Genomic DNA, 15,231 nt, shown 5'->3' with positions numbered 1-15,231 from the left:
ATTTCTGCACCGGGCCTGGCCTCCCACCCCAACAGCTGCTGAGCTGCGGGGAGGAGAGAGCCATGAAGGCAACGGGCCGTCTTCACAGTCTTATTCGATGGTATTCGGGTCATGCGTTCTATTTAATATAGTCTGACTGGCAAAAATGTGCCAAGTGATCTGCCAACCACAGAACTGAGCATGGCTGTCGGCTGTTATGCAATGGGCTGAAATCTTCGTTCTATGGACATGAGATCCTCAAAGAAGAAAGGGGAGATTCTCATGGCTAGAGGGTAAACAGCAGTGCGGTAGCAACCCAGTCCTGAACTTGGTAGCCTTGACCTCAGGCTGCCTCAGAGGACCCTCTCCGGGGTGGCCCTCAAAGGACACTGATTTCTGACACCCCAGGAAAGTCTGTTCGAAATGAGTGAACATTCAGAATGGACCTGAGAAAGGTTAAGGAGTTCATCAGTTTCAGATACCAGGCTCACAGGCAGGCTGCGTCGAGAAAGCACCCCTCCACAAGTTATATAACCGATAACAGCTGGAAATATCACATTTCCCATGTTGCTGGTAGGCCAGTGACCAGGAGGCTGCCAGCTGCCATGCACTCGGTCCAGACTTTGCCCAACATTTCTGGCATCCCAAATTAGCAACAAGTGTCATGAAACCTACGAAATGGGAAGAATACCAGAGGAACCCAGTCACTGTTCTCCAAATAGATGGAGAGAGGATGTAGTGAGGGGTCAGGAGTGAGGGGACAGTCACAGGAAACCTTTATGGTATCATATCTGTCCCAGAACAGGATGCCGGAAGGAGAGGGGTCACAGCAAAGGGAAGTCGAGCATCACAGTACACAACATTATCAGGACGGATTGGATTTTAATTGTTTCATTCTTTAGGGCAAGTGCTGTGATTACTTAGCCACTGACTGTTGTGTTCAAATTGTTAAAGTTTATTTTTAATTTAAAGTCAATACATGAAAAGTTGAGCAAACAAGAGGAGAGGTAGGGTGAAGTTGAGGAGCTCTTGTTAAAGTAAATGATGCAAGAAAAGGATAAAAATGAAAGCACTTTTGTGTAGGATTCTCTCTAGCTTCTTTGCCCACTGAATATCTGGTTATAATTCAAAGCCCCAGTGTTTGGCTTTGGTCCTACTCAGATTCTACCAAGTCATCTGACCAGAGGAGCTTATCTGATAACCTCCGAACACCCCCTGGTGGTACATGAAGGAGGAGTCCTCACGGGTGGGCCGAAGAGATGGAGAAGAAACTCCCAGCACGCCCTGGGCTGCCTGCGGTTGCCCGCCCCCGTGCAATTCCTGATGCTCAGCACTAAGAGACGGTCAAAGCAGCACCCTCTCAGATCCATGAAGAAACCACAAAATGACATATCCTTTAAGAGAAGGAACTTTTCTCGGAGCATCCCAGTCTAGATCCACGAAGGAAAAGGAACTGTGGCTATGTAATGCCACCCCAAGTCACACGACCCCCAGGGGAAGAGCGCAGGCGTTGAAGAGCAGAGCCCACAGACATGCCCTTGGAACATGGAAAGACCTCAGCATCTGAGAGGGCCCTTCGAGGCCGATGCAGCACAGCGGTCCAGGTCCCTCCAGGAGCTCCCAACGCAGTATGAGGTCTTTGCAACACCCCGCGTGGTGGTCGGGGTGCTCACCTGCCATCGTCCTATTTGTGTTGTAATAGTTGAATTCTAGGCCAGGGAATCTCCTCTAAATCATCTACTTCCCGGCTGAGGAAATTTGGCTTAGGGACTTTCGTACACTCACATTCTCCCATCTCTTCAGAATCACGCCGACACCGGTCCACACATTGCTGAGTGCAGGTATGACCCAGGACGGCACATGACTGGCTTGATCACATGGAGGGACCCCTACCCCCTTTCATAGGAGAGCAGGTCTAGCCACTCAGCCCCAGATACAAGGCTTGGCTATTTTCAGAATATAAAAATAATGAGAAATATACACTCTCTTTAGAAAATTCAGCCATTATATCCTCAACTCACAGGACAGGTTGATGAATGGCAAAGATTTGAGAAGGGTAAACATCATTTATTCATTCATTTAACAAATACCTATTGGACACCTCCCATGGGCCAGGCACTCTGTAGGTGCTGGCAATACAATAGTCAACTGCACTGACATATGTCAGCCCCTAAGACTGAAACACAGTACACCGGGAGAATGATTTTAAACTGTGCTAAGTGCTATGAAGGTAGCCAGCAAGGGACTGAGGTAGAGGGAGGAAGCCCTAGGTGGTCGAATCCTGTTTGAAGAGGCAACATTTAACCTGAAAAGGATGAAATTGTTTTCTAGGCAAAAAGAGAGGAGAGAAGGAGAGAAGGAAAAGGAGAAAAAAAGAAAAGAGAGAGAGGGAGAGAGAGGGAAAGAGATGGATTTATAAGCCAGAGTGGAGAATGAGAGTTTTATTCTTAATGGGATGGTTCAGGCTTATTTCATGAATGAAGGGTGGTGATGTGATCCAATTAATATTCCTTCATTTGTGCTTCTTTGCAGAGAATAGATTGAAGGGGAGAAGAGAGAAGCAGAGACCAGCTGCGAGCTGTTGCCTAATCCAGGTAAGAGAGTGGGGGCTGGACCCGTGCTTGGCAGAGGGGTGGAAGGAAATACTGTCACCGAGTTAAATCGACCAGGTGCTTGACCCCAATAATGCCAAACGAGTCTATTGTCATCTCGCCACTTTATGTTCAGATCATTTCTGCCTAAAACCACATGGAAAAATAAGGGGGAAAAAAATTCAGGGGTCAAATGTTACTATGAAAACAGTAAAATTCTTCACAAAATTCCAAATCTTTTTCCGAAGTCCATCAACATTTTTTCCAAGTCACCCTTGTACGTAGGCACATCTCTGGGCTGAAACAAGTAGTATTTGTCTTTGGGGAGGGGCTGCTTCAGTCAAAATGGTCAACAGGCGACGCAGGAATCTGAGATCGGTGTCCACCAAATGGGGATGAAATCTGGAGTCTTGGTCTGGACAAACTGATTAATAAACAGCATTGTCTGGTATGGTAGTTTAAAAGAATCATCATCTTTACCCATCTGCCAAATTTTAAATGGTATTTTTCATGAAAGCCTAGAGACCATCTGAATCATGGTCATGAACTTTTCCATCACATGTCCTGATGAAGACAGAAAAAGTCTTTCTGTGAAAAGCTGTTGGACAGCACCTGGCCTTGGACCCCGGGCTGCTGACCTTCCTCAGCGTCACTCTGTGCCTGGTTTCTCCGAGTCTCATCCCTAAAATCATCAGCACGTTATCGCAAAATGTTGTCACAGATCACAGATCCTTTAGTAATCTTGATAATCTTACTGGTAATATTAAAGACTTTTAGAGATATCCTTCATAGTGTGTGCTTTGCCCAGAGAGGAAAGATATCTTTTTTTTTTTTATCCTCACCCGAGGACATTTTTCCATTTTTTGTACAGATAGAGTGGGAGGGAGAGAGAGGAAGAGAGAGAGAAACATCGATGTGAAAGGGACACATTGAGTGGCTGCCACCCGCACGACCAACCAGGGCCGGGGACAAACTGCAACCGAAGTACGTGCCCTTAGCGGGAACCGAACCCGGGTCTCTCGGGACCGCAGGCTGACGCTCTAACCGCTGAGCCAAACCGGCCAGGGCAAAGATATCTTTTTTTAAAGGTATCTTTTATTAAAGTTGGAGACCCTTACCTTAATTACATGGAACACGGCATAAATCACACTTTTCTAAATTAGAAATTTTAAGATCTAAGGCTATCTACTGGTTCATATTTCTAGATACCTTTTGATGTTATTCTTTCTTTACTTTGTTCAGATATCCAGACCAAAGCTTCAAGGTAATTTACTTCACTTTTATGCCTTCATGATCTTCATTGACGTGTTGTTCATGTTTTTATGTCTCTACTCATATCACCACCATCTTGGTGAATAAATCAATGACTCAATATTTTTCAGTTTTACCATAGAACACTCTTGGAATCTGTAGATATTACACACGCCACGATCCAAAGAATAAATGATAGCACTTGTTAGCAACTAATTCATGCCTCTTCCTGGAGCAGAATCTGATTGGTTCTCATCATCTTCATTCTTGTTGGTTAAAGCTTTCATTTCAGGCTACCTCTTAGGATGCTAAAAAGCCAATGAATTGTTTGCCTTTGGTCAGGTGCCCATACTTGGTCCAATCAGCTGGGGCCAGAATATACTAGAGAACATGTCCAAAGAATGTGAGGGATCTCCTAGGGCAGACTTCCTGAGCAGGGGCAATGCACCTCAGAGAGGGCAGTGGTTGTGACAGGTGCTGGAAGGCTTGGCCCATGTTGTAGATGATGCAAACATAGTTATTGAGGAAGAACCTTGTAAATATCCTCAGACACATGTCCTTTCATGGGCATATTCACTGAACAGAGCTGTGCTGGGAAGCTCCCGGAACTCGAAGGATCCCAGAGTCAGTAATAAAACATTCATATTAAGGATATATATATACACACACACTACAAATATTTTAAGAGAAGTAGCTTTGAAATAAGTTCTGCTGATTAATAGAAGAAACCGTAAAATACTGTTTCATGGAAAGATCATTGCTCTAGGAATCAGGAAACATGGTTAGTTCTGGCTCTGAGACTTTCCATATGGTCTTAGGGAAACCATTTCAGATTTCCGGCCTCCAGTGTCAAGCTTGTCTATAAAATGAGTGTTGTAATAGATTACTTCTTCCTCTTAACCATCCTTGACCTAAAATTTGAGAAACAGAATGTGAATCAAAACCATGTAGAAGTAAGAGGGAAATTAACAGCTTTTTATGGAGCATTTACTGACATTCCACATCTTTACTATATTGACTTCTTATTCCTCCAAAAAAGCACTAGGAGTTTATCTCCATTTTACAGAAAAAGAAGGAAGGAATTTTAAGATGCCTCGCCCCCAGCCATATAAAGTGTAAACAATGAGACAATGCAAGTTAATTAAATTCTCCCCACTGAAAGAAATGCTTTTCACCACATCTAATCCTTTCTTAAACGTGGGGAGAAATGAATGCCTGGGGACAGGTGAGGCAGGTAAAAACATGCATGTTTTTCTGAGGAGTGATGTTAGCATCTTCACGGTCATGACGTGGAGCCCGGATTCAGACTTTTGGAATGCGACGCGGAGTTCCAACCTTTGCACCGACGGTGTCCCCTGGGATTTGATGAGCTCCGAAGGTGTGTGTGAACGAGAAGGCTCAGCATCTCCCTGGCCGAGCCTAAACATCTACAGGCAATGCAGCAAGGAGCTCGCTGTTGATCACAGCTGCAGCCGAGCCAACAAAACTGTTTCTACCGCTGAGGATCAAATTCGTAAAACTCTCTCCCCAATACATAACGTAACATAAAATAAACTGCTTGTGTGGTTGCCATTCCACAGGGTTATCTGCTCAAACGCCGCGTTTCTGTTTCCTTTGAAGTCTCTCCAAGGATTGGGACACAAAAGGAGAGTCAGGTTCAAGGTTTTAAGTGTGAAAGTTGCTTCAAACAACCAATCTGCCAACCAATCAGCCAAACAAAAACACCAGATTAAAGCAGCAGCAGAAGTCTCTGCCTCCTGTTTACAACACACCTCTTTGCTCACACAAGGCAAATAAGAATGCTAAGTGCAATGGAAATCAAAGAACCAAGATCTCGCATTTACATAGACCAGCGTTGTGCAAGTTTTCAAAACTCTCTCTCTTTTGGCAAAACCTAAATATTTGTCACAGTCCTCTCTGCACACGAGGAGCTGTCGCCAGATGAGAACCAACACTGAAAGTTTTATTAAGCTTTGCTTTCCAAATAAAAGTAGTTTCAATCGTTTTTCAAAGAGCCCAGAAATTTGGACATATTTTTTCTTTACCCCAGGAGAGCTTGCCCCTCAGAAGTGACAACTACTGGCGTATGCATTTCTATCAGTGATCACATTGATTCTTTCGCCAGCCCTGTGAGGTTGGTACGTAGAGCAGGAAACTGAGGCTCAGCAGCAGCTACTTTCCCAGGTGATCCAGCCAGTAGGCAGTGGAGCCAGAACTTGCTGCTCTTTCCATTACCTTCTTACCGCGACGGTCCACGGCACCGTTAGCAAAGCAAGAGCACAAGGGAAGATGGCATGTCTTCGGCCAACAGGAGTTTATGGATGACTGTGCTGAGAAGTCTGGTAACTTCCTCCCTCCGAGGCCAGTGGGCTACTCTCCTGAGGAACAACGGTCCACCTTTGCTTTCTTTCATTCTGGGAAAGCATAAAAGTCTGCCACACCGATGACTACTGATGTATTTCTGGAATAGTCTATCTAGAATCCATCTCTGTGTTATTCTGAGACCAGAGCTCTATGTGAAGGAGCAAAGCTGAGGGGTCACAGCGCCCTAAGACAGCGCTGGCACAGGTGGGTGACAAGAAGGTTCCAGTTTTTTTCTTTGTACTTCAGACTCCAGTAGAGAAGAGAGCTGTCCGTTGGGGGTGATTTCAGGGTCCTGGGACTTGCTCATCGCCCCCCACCCCCACCGCTCGGTTCATCCGAAGTTCTCCACTGATCTGGGCATGAGTGAACTGCACCTGTACACCAAGACCCGTCCCATTCCGGAGTTAGTCCCCACCAGGGCAGAAGTAAGTTACAGTCTCAATCTTCCCGCTGGTGGAGTTCAGGATTCAAACTCTTTCCCAGTAGGTTTGGTTCTAGTGAGCCAGGGCAGCCCAGTGGCCTTTGCTGCCATAGACCAACCTTCAAGGCTGAGCCCCGCTTCTTCCTGTGCCTGCTCCAGCTCTGGTCCATGGCACCTACCCCTCCCTCTCGGGACTGAGCCCTTCCCTGAACGGCAGTCCCTTTGGCTGGGGCCAGGACACCCTTGCCTTCGCGTCCCCCTTTCTTACCTGAGTTGCTAGAATTGTCCCCCCATGTCACCATCTGCTGGAAGGCATCCTGTCCTGAGAGGAGCTGATAACATCTCAGGATCACCTGGCTCCAGGTTGGGTAGCCCCTGCCCTTCAGGCTCCTTGACTCGAATTCCTACTTGCCAAATGGACTTCCCATGCCATTGTTCATTTCTTGAGGCTCTCTGAGCTTGAACCCTGAGCCAGGTGCGGCCAGGTTGCTCTCAGCAGGGACAGCCTCTGCATCTGTGTTCTTCTACCCGGTGCTCACCTCACCAGTACTGACGTCCACCCTGCTCCGCACACGCCGGCTGGGGGGGCCCAGCACGCCTTAGCAAATGGAAAGCCACTTACAGTCACCTCCCCAAACAAAACAAACCAACAAAATACCTCCTTCACCCTTACATTTTGCCTCCAGTTCTACCTATTACAGTTTTTAAGCTTTAACGAAAAGATTACAAACTGGCAGGATCGAACCTGTCGAGGTGTTGGTTGAACCTACATCGTATTCATATTTATTTTAAAAGTTGGTTTTCAGCATTGACAAATCAATTAGGGATTTTTAAAGTCTCCTAAAGATCAACAGTTCTGGCGTTACTGGGCCAACACGCCCCCTGGCCACAGTTGGCTGGAACAGACTAAAAGTGATCCCTTGGGAGGGGCCGTGACAGAGTCATGAGCTCTCTGATTCCCAGGAGGCCTGGCCTCCCTATTGTCTGCCTTCCTGTAGGCATTTGGATTTGCTAACCCTGCTTTAAGTTCTTGCTATTTTTGAAACAGTGCAATTTTCTCACTCTTCCTCTCTCAGCCCACCCAAATTGACACACTTCACCAGTGTCACCCATTTTCACCTTATTTTTAAGTGTAAATCTCTATGTAGATATAGATAGTGGAATATGGAGATGGAGGCAGAAGGGGAGGTGATGGAACGAGGACACGGCAACAGAAGTGGTGAGGGTAGAAAAATCACATCCCTCTTGTAAAATATCTGTATATAGTTTTTCATCTTCCTCAGGACACATTCCATAAGCCAAACACCCCAACGCTTTATATAAGTCATCAGTCAAGATAACACATCAGACAGACACAGACAGCAGAGTCTTGAAGAAAGGATGGAAAACACTTCTTACTGTAGTCTTATCTACCCACAGCCAGAATTCCTCTAGATAGTGACTCATCTTGTTTAAAGGAGACTGATAAGTCCTAGAAGGTTAAAATTGAGCGATTGTCGAGATCAGTGGTTCATAACCCTGGCAACCGGTCAACACCACTCAAGAGAGCTTTAAAAGAATCTGGGTGCCCGAGTTGTATCTGAAAGGGGTTAAATCAGGAAATCTGAGGGCGGGGCCAGGCACCAACACTTTAAAAAACATACTTCTTGGATGATTCCAAAGCCTACGCAGGTATAAGAATTACTGATTCAGATCTTGGATCTTGCCTGAAAAGCTTGATTTTACAGATAAAGAATCTGAAGTCAGTGATCTACTCAAGTGATTCACTCAAGACTCCAGGACCTTCATATTCCCAATGACTATGTAGGGGGCAAAAGTTGGACAGTGAAGAAGGCTGGTAGAAAACACATTTATTCATTTGAAATACGGTGTTGAAGAAGAGCTCTGTGGATGCCCTGGATCTCCAGAAAGACAAAGAAGTGGGTCCCAGAGCAAATTAAGCCTGAAATGTTGCTGAGGATAAAAATGACAAGACTAAAGCATCACGAGAAAGCAGGGTTCTTTGGAAAAGACGATAATGCTAGGCATTGAAGGCAGCAGGAAAAGAAGATGACCAAGTATGAGGCAGATTGACTCTGTATAAGAAGCCATAGACATGAGTCCACAGGAACTGAGCAGGGCTCTTGGGCACAGGCCATTGTGGATATCACTCATTCACAGGGCCTCCAGGAGATGGAGCCGACTCAGTGGCATGTAACACACACCAAGGCCCAAGATTGGAAGAACTGAGACACGAATCCCTGTTCTTACTCCTCCCCATCCAGGATTCTCTACTTCATGCAGCGTGCAGAACTCTCTCTAATACTCCTCCACAGTCCTGCAAGGTAGCAGAGAACCATTTTGTTGCTCATTGTAGGAACAGGCACAGCATTGGATGAGCACTGGCCCAAGACCACAAGGGACAGAGGTCAGGGTAGCATTCTAGGGGAAGCTTCTGCAGGGTGTGGTCAGCACCAAATGGAAGGGGAGGTTCCAAGTGTGTGGGTGGGTAAGTGGCAAGATGCTCTGTTTTATTCATAAGATGACTTTCAGTACTCTGAGGCCTGAAAGACCTGTATACTCATTGCCAATCCTCATGATTATTAGCGGAGAAATGAACAACCTGGCAAGGAAACACTAGTTATCAATCTTTCAAAAAAAATCTAGAATGAGAGAATCAGGATTATTTTAATAAGTTATCTTCATTTCTTTTTTAAAAATTCATTTTCTTCCAATTGCAGACAGAGAAAGCTCCAAAACTAATAGACAATTCCTGTCTACCTCTCACCCAGCTTCCCCTAGTGTGAACGTAACCATGGTGTAATTATTACCATACTACTAACTAAATTATAGGCTTTATTTGGATTTCACCAGATTTCCCCACTAATGTCCCTTTCTGTCCAAGGATCTAACCTGGGACCCACACTGCATTTCCTTGTTAATTCTGCTTCATCTTCTGCAGTCAGTGGAGGTTCCTCAGGCTTCCTTGGTCTTTCACAACCTTGGGACTTCTGAGAAGTACTGGTTCATGTTGCAGGATGTTCCTCAGTTTGGGTGCACGTGATATTTTCTCATGATCAGATTGAGGTTGTGCATATTCGGTGGGAATATCACAGAAATGAAGCCACCTTGTTGGCGCATCTTCTCAAGGGCTCTATGTGAACGTCTTACTACTGGTGATGTTAACATTGATCACTTGGTTGCAGTAAAATCTCTTTGTTTCTGATGACCCAACTGAACAATCTAGAAAACTTGGCACAAGAGATACCCATGAGTATAGTTATTAAAATTATAGTATTGGTACGATACTACTAACTAAACTACAGACTCACGCTTTGGTGGAAAAAAATGACTGTGTGGAATGATTTCAAGGGGACTGAGACTGCTCTAATCTCTCTCTTCCCCTCCCACAACCAAATCCTTTTCCTGCTTGGGCTCTTGCCTAAAATTCTACGATGAGAACTTCATCCATGTAGCCAAGGCTTTGATTCCTTATTAAAATGCAGACTCAGGGAAGAATGCCATAGATGGAATTCAGTTGTCCCCGGGAGCACCTCTGGAGCAGAGTTGGAGGAAACACAGCACAGCACTTCTGCTTCCGTTTGGCTGTGGGGGCGGTGAGGTGCCCGAAGAGGTCCTGAAAATATGTGCCACGTAAGTGCCAAGGTGATCCCTTTGAGGCACGTGTGGTCTCGGACCTTGGTGCTCACACCTTTCATTGGCCCTGCGTTCCCCTCTGGATGAGGCTCCTGATGCTGTGTTGACTTGAGCTTCACCCACTTTCCCCACCATGGCTCTCTCCAATCCAGACCTCTTCCGTTCCCAACCTCTAAATTGTGACCAGTGATATTTCCTTCCCTTGACATGTTCTTCCCCAATTCTCTTCACTGGTTTGACTCTTGCCGACCCATCAGGTCTTAACTTAGTTATCACTTGCCCCCAAAAGCCTGCCGTGAACTCTCAAATTAGACAAGTTGCCCTTCTCTGACCTTGAAGAGTCCTCAATACTTCCTCCTCATTGCAGTTATCACTCCGGTTTGTAATTTTCTCTAAATTTAAAGGCACCTCCTTCTAGACCAGGGTTAGCAAACCTCAGCTGATGGGCCAAATCTGGGCCCCCTCCTGTGTTTTAAAATAAAGTTTTATTGGCTCACAGCTCTGCTCATTTTTTAATATATTGTTTATGGTGCTTTCATGCTATAAAGGCAGAGAATCAAGAAATCATGAGAGCAATTGAATGGCTTGCAAAGCCTCAAATATCTACTCACTGACCATGTACAGAAAAAAACTGGCCAACCTTTTTTCTAGACAATGTATTTGTCCCAAGCCCCTGTTCTAATGCATGTGATCAATAACTGCATTGATCTTGCCTGCACTTGAATCTGTAGCTGTCAGCACCCCAGGATCTAGCCCAGAGTAAATATTCAAAAAATATTGAACAAAGACAAATCTCACAATTTTGCTCCAGTCTGGACTTGACTACATGTTCCAGCACATAGGAGTGGCTAATATAACAAAAATAAAGGAAAAATATTTCTGCCGTATCTTGTATTTGTTACTAAGGAAAAACTTACCAATACAAGACTGTCTACAGCTTATTCTCAGAATTTATATTGCATATATCATCCTGAAATAAGAAAGAGAATGGTTTCCAGTTCAATTAAGCCCACACACCTCATTAACAAGATGGTATTACAGTTACATGATCTAGCTGGTTAGATACTGACCAGTTTCACTGCTATTAGTGGGACTGCTGCTGGTTCAGTAGCATATCCTGGCCTAGGCTGAGTTTAATAAAATAATTCAGGATTACCAGAGAGATTCCTGTTGAAAATGCCAAATCTGACCAATTATGTACCATTCAATAAGGCCATGGAGGAATGAAGATTTCTCATACAAGTGAGCAGCTAAAATTGAATTAACAAATTTAAGCCCTGGCTTAAATTCCATTGGTTAGAGCATTGTCCCAATACACCAAGGTTGCAGGTTCAATCCCCGGTCCAGGGCACGTACAAGAATGAACCAATGAAAGCTTAAATGAGTGGAACAACAAATTGATTTCTCTCCCTCTCTCCCTTTCTCTCCCTCTCCTTCTCTAAAATCAATAAAAAATAAATTTAAAAAAACCAACAAAAATAAATGTAAGAGGTGGGCCGAGAGAGGATGTTTCTCCCGCTTGCTCTGATAGTACTTAGCATTCACTTTAGGAGGCCTTGCTTACACCTGCCTCTGGTGGAGGTTTGCGGATTTCATTACCCCTGAAATATAAAAATATAGACTTCATTTTCAGACTCTTGACTTCCTCTGGGAGAGAGTTGAACATCAAAGCAACTATGTCTACAAACATTTAAAACATCCTTTTTCTTCCTGCCTGCCTTCCCCCTACTGCTTTGCTTTTGGAAACACTAAACACACCCAGTTTTCCAGACTCCGATGGCCCAACAATACTCCTTTTCCTTAGCAAGGACCACATTACTGCCATGATTTATGGCTGGTGAATAATTAGGAGCCTGTTGCTATGGTCTGGGGTTGAGATCAAAAGAACCATGTGTCAAAGTGGGGGGGGGGGGGGCTGGAGCAGAGGGGAAGGGTGGCGGTGTTTGTTTGTAATCCTAACCAGAGGGAAGCTGGACCGTAGCTTAATTGGGAAAAGGCGCAGCGTCTGAAGAAAGCAGAGCCTGTTCTATGAAAAGAATCCTTGTGTTTTGCAAATCAACAATATTTAGTGATAGGTGAACCCCTAGGGGGCCTGCAGGCTGGACGGTTTGAATTAGTACTCAAAGGTTTGGAGAAAAATGTGAAATATATGAATACTGAGTATAAAAAAATTGCCCAACTGGGCTCGCTTATGAGATTTCTGGTATTTCCTTCTTCTGGTCAAGAGGAAATGCCAAGGAAAGGGCTGCAGTATTTCAGTCTTTCTGTGTCTGTCATCCAGTCCCAATGAATATCGATTCTCTGGTTTCTTTTTGTCCCTCCCCCTCCCTGCCCTGGGAGGAGGGGAGCCTGGGGCAGACAGGTGGGGGTGCCCAGGCTGGGCTGCACCGAGGGGTACAGAGCTGCCGGGGGTGGGGTGGTGAACGGGCAGGAGGGCTCTGAGGTTTCATCTGCTGTATATTTACGACATGGGGAACAATGGCAGGGGCCCTGGGCAGGGTGTCTGGAGGCCAGTTCCAGACGTGGCGTGGCCTCTAGCAACCTGTGTGGCTCTGGGCAAATCGAAATGTCTGGGTCTCAGTTTTCCTATCTGTCCAATGAGATGGACTGACTTGGATGAAATCTTTGCTCATCTCTAAATACTATGATCCAATACCTCTCCCGAAGCCTTTGAAATTGTGGTGGAAACTCCTGATCAGAGCACAGGACCCGCTGGAGGCTGACTTTCCGCTTGAGCAGGGAATGTTGAACCCGGGTGTGACTGGGAGGCATTTCTTATTCAGTGCTGCACACGCACTCAGACACGGCCTGTGTGTGTGCAGACTGCGGGGACTGCACGGAAAGGCTCTTCCTTGTCGCGTGCACACAGTGAGCGCAAACCCACTGCAGACCTCGATGGCCCTGCACACCGCAGGTGTCTGGGGGACCAGACTGTTTGAAGACCCCACGGCGCCACAGAGCAGCCGGCTGCAGTTCTCGGGTGGGTTTGCCAGCACTGAGACTCGGGTTGCCAGGGAGAGTCACAGAGGACACTTGAGCTGGGACCCTTTAGAAGCTGTGTGTGCGTGTGCGTGTGTGTGCCTGTGTGCGTGTGCGCACGTGTGTGCGTGTGTGCACATTGAGCCCTGTGGGCTCTGGCTGTGGGGCCTCCTCTCTCCCCATGACCCTTTTCTATGCTGCCACCTAGTGTGAGCTCAGGAACTGCAACGTAGAGAAACGAAAGCAGCTTGGTTCCCAAAGGCTCCAGGAAGAGGCCCCGGTCACGTTCAGCTCCTTAGGATCCCACGTCTAGTTATGGACATGTTTGCTCTCGCCCCTTTTTACCGTTCGGGACAGAATCCCGAGGTCCACACAAAGGACCCAGCTTTATAGCACGAGTCCCTGACAGTTTTGCACTTTCCCTCTGAAAAGCAAAAAGGTGACATCAAAGGCAATTTTGAAAAGTGTCTGGTGGGAACCCAGGGGGAGAATAAACAGACCGTCTCTGCTATACTCATCAACAGGCGGTGTGTGAACCTCGAGAAGTCCGTTCTGCGAGGTATTCGAGGGGATTCTATCCCGGAGTCTCCCATCGAGGTCAGCAAAAGGCGGGTACTGAGGACGGGCGCGGGACCATGGAAACAGGCCCCCGGATGTCTCCAGAACACGTGCGCGCAATGGAAACGCATTCTTGGTGAAACACGCAAGGGTTGGAAGTATGCTAATCAAGGAAAACCTTACAGGGTGAGTAATTTAGTAACCTCTTTCTGAGTGTAAGAGCCTATTTTAAAGTTCTAAATGGCACCATAAATGTAGTCAGGCATATATTTCCATACTGATACTGGGTAATAAACACAGTCGGAGTCCAAAGTACCTTGAGGGACACCCTGCTGTGCTTATTTCCCAGCCTCCAGTTGATACTCAAGCTTTGTTTACGCAGCTCTCGCAAGCCCAGTACTCTTGGTTCCGGGGCCTGTCCCAGAAGGGCGGCCACCAGCAGGCACTCCATCATCTCGGTCCTCGGCCCCGGCTTGAGATCTTTTGTGAAGTCTAAGTCCATCTTTTGAAAATTGAGGTGTTGCTTCAAAACCTTAAAAAATATTTCAATAGAATCACAAGGATGCGGGGCTGAAATCAGCCTTAAATTGCCATCCATGAACTACTCCAAAAGACCAAAAATACTTATATTTCTAGAAAATCCTCTCATGGCCCCTTTGACTGACTTTTGAGGAGCAAATGCTATACTTCTAAAACTTTGAAGTAATAAATGTATATTACTAAAATACTACTAACGTGTATATATAAAACCAAGCACTGCCTCTATTTGCTCTTATTTATTTATTTATTTATTTATTTATTTATTTTTGGTATGTGCCCCTAGTGGGAACTGAACCCAGGACTCTCTGGTCCGCAGGCCGACGCTCCAACCATTGAGCCAAACCGGCCAGGGCTATTTACTCATTTTTAAAATAGGGTTAATGATACCCACTTATGGAATTGTAACAGTTAAATAAATTAATAGGGGTCAAGTGGATAGAACAATGTCTTGTACGTAATTATTGGTCAATATATATTTGGGTTTTCCCAAAGATTCATTTTCTCAAAAGTATCCAGTGCTAAAAAAATTTTAGTTTCCTCTGCCACCTCTATTTCTTTACATCTGCAAGGTTTTTGTTTTGTTTTGTTTTAATGGAAATGTTCAAGGACTCAGTCTACTTTATTTGGCAAATGTTATTGTTGGTGATCTATCTCTCTTCCTTATTTTTGTGCATGCTTTTTAACACTTCATGCATATTACCAAACTGCATTACCAAAATATATTTGTAATATATTTAAAATGTATAACTAGATGATTTTCTATATATAATCACTACACTTAAACTAATGAACATATATCCATTACCTCACATAGTTACCTTTCATTTTGTTTGTTTGTTTGATGAGAACACTTGGGATCTACCCTATTAGCAAATTTCAAATGTACAGTACAGTACTGTAACCTGTAGTCAC

This window comes from Molossus molossus, unplaced genomic scaffold (assembly GCF_014108415.1).
Source record: "Molossus molossus isolate mMolMol1 unplaced genomic scaffold, mMolMol1.p scaffold_m16_p_6, whole genome shotgun sequence".
In the NCBI taxonomy this organism is placed as follows: domain Eukaryota; kingdom Metazoa; phylum Chordata; class Mammalia; order Chiroptera; family Molossidae; genus Molossus; species Molossus molossus.
Note: the sequence above shows the minus strand (reverse complement) of the source record.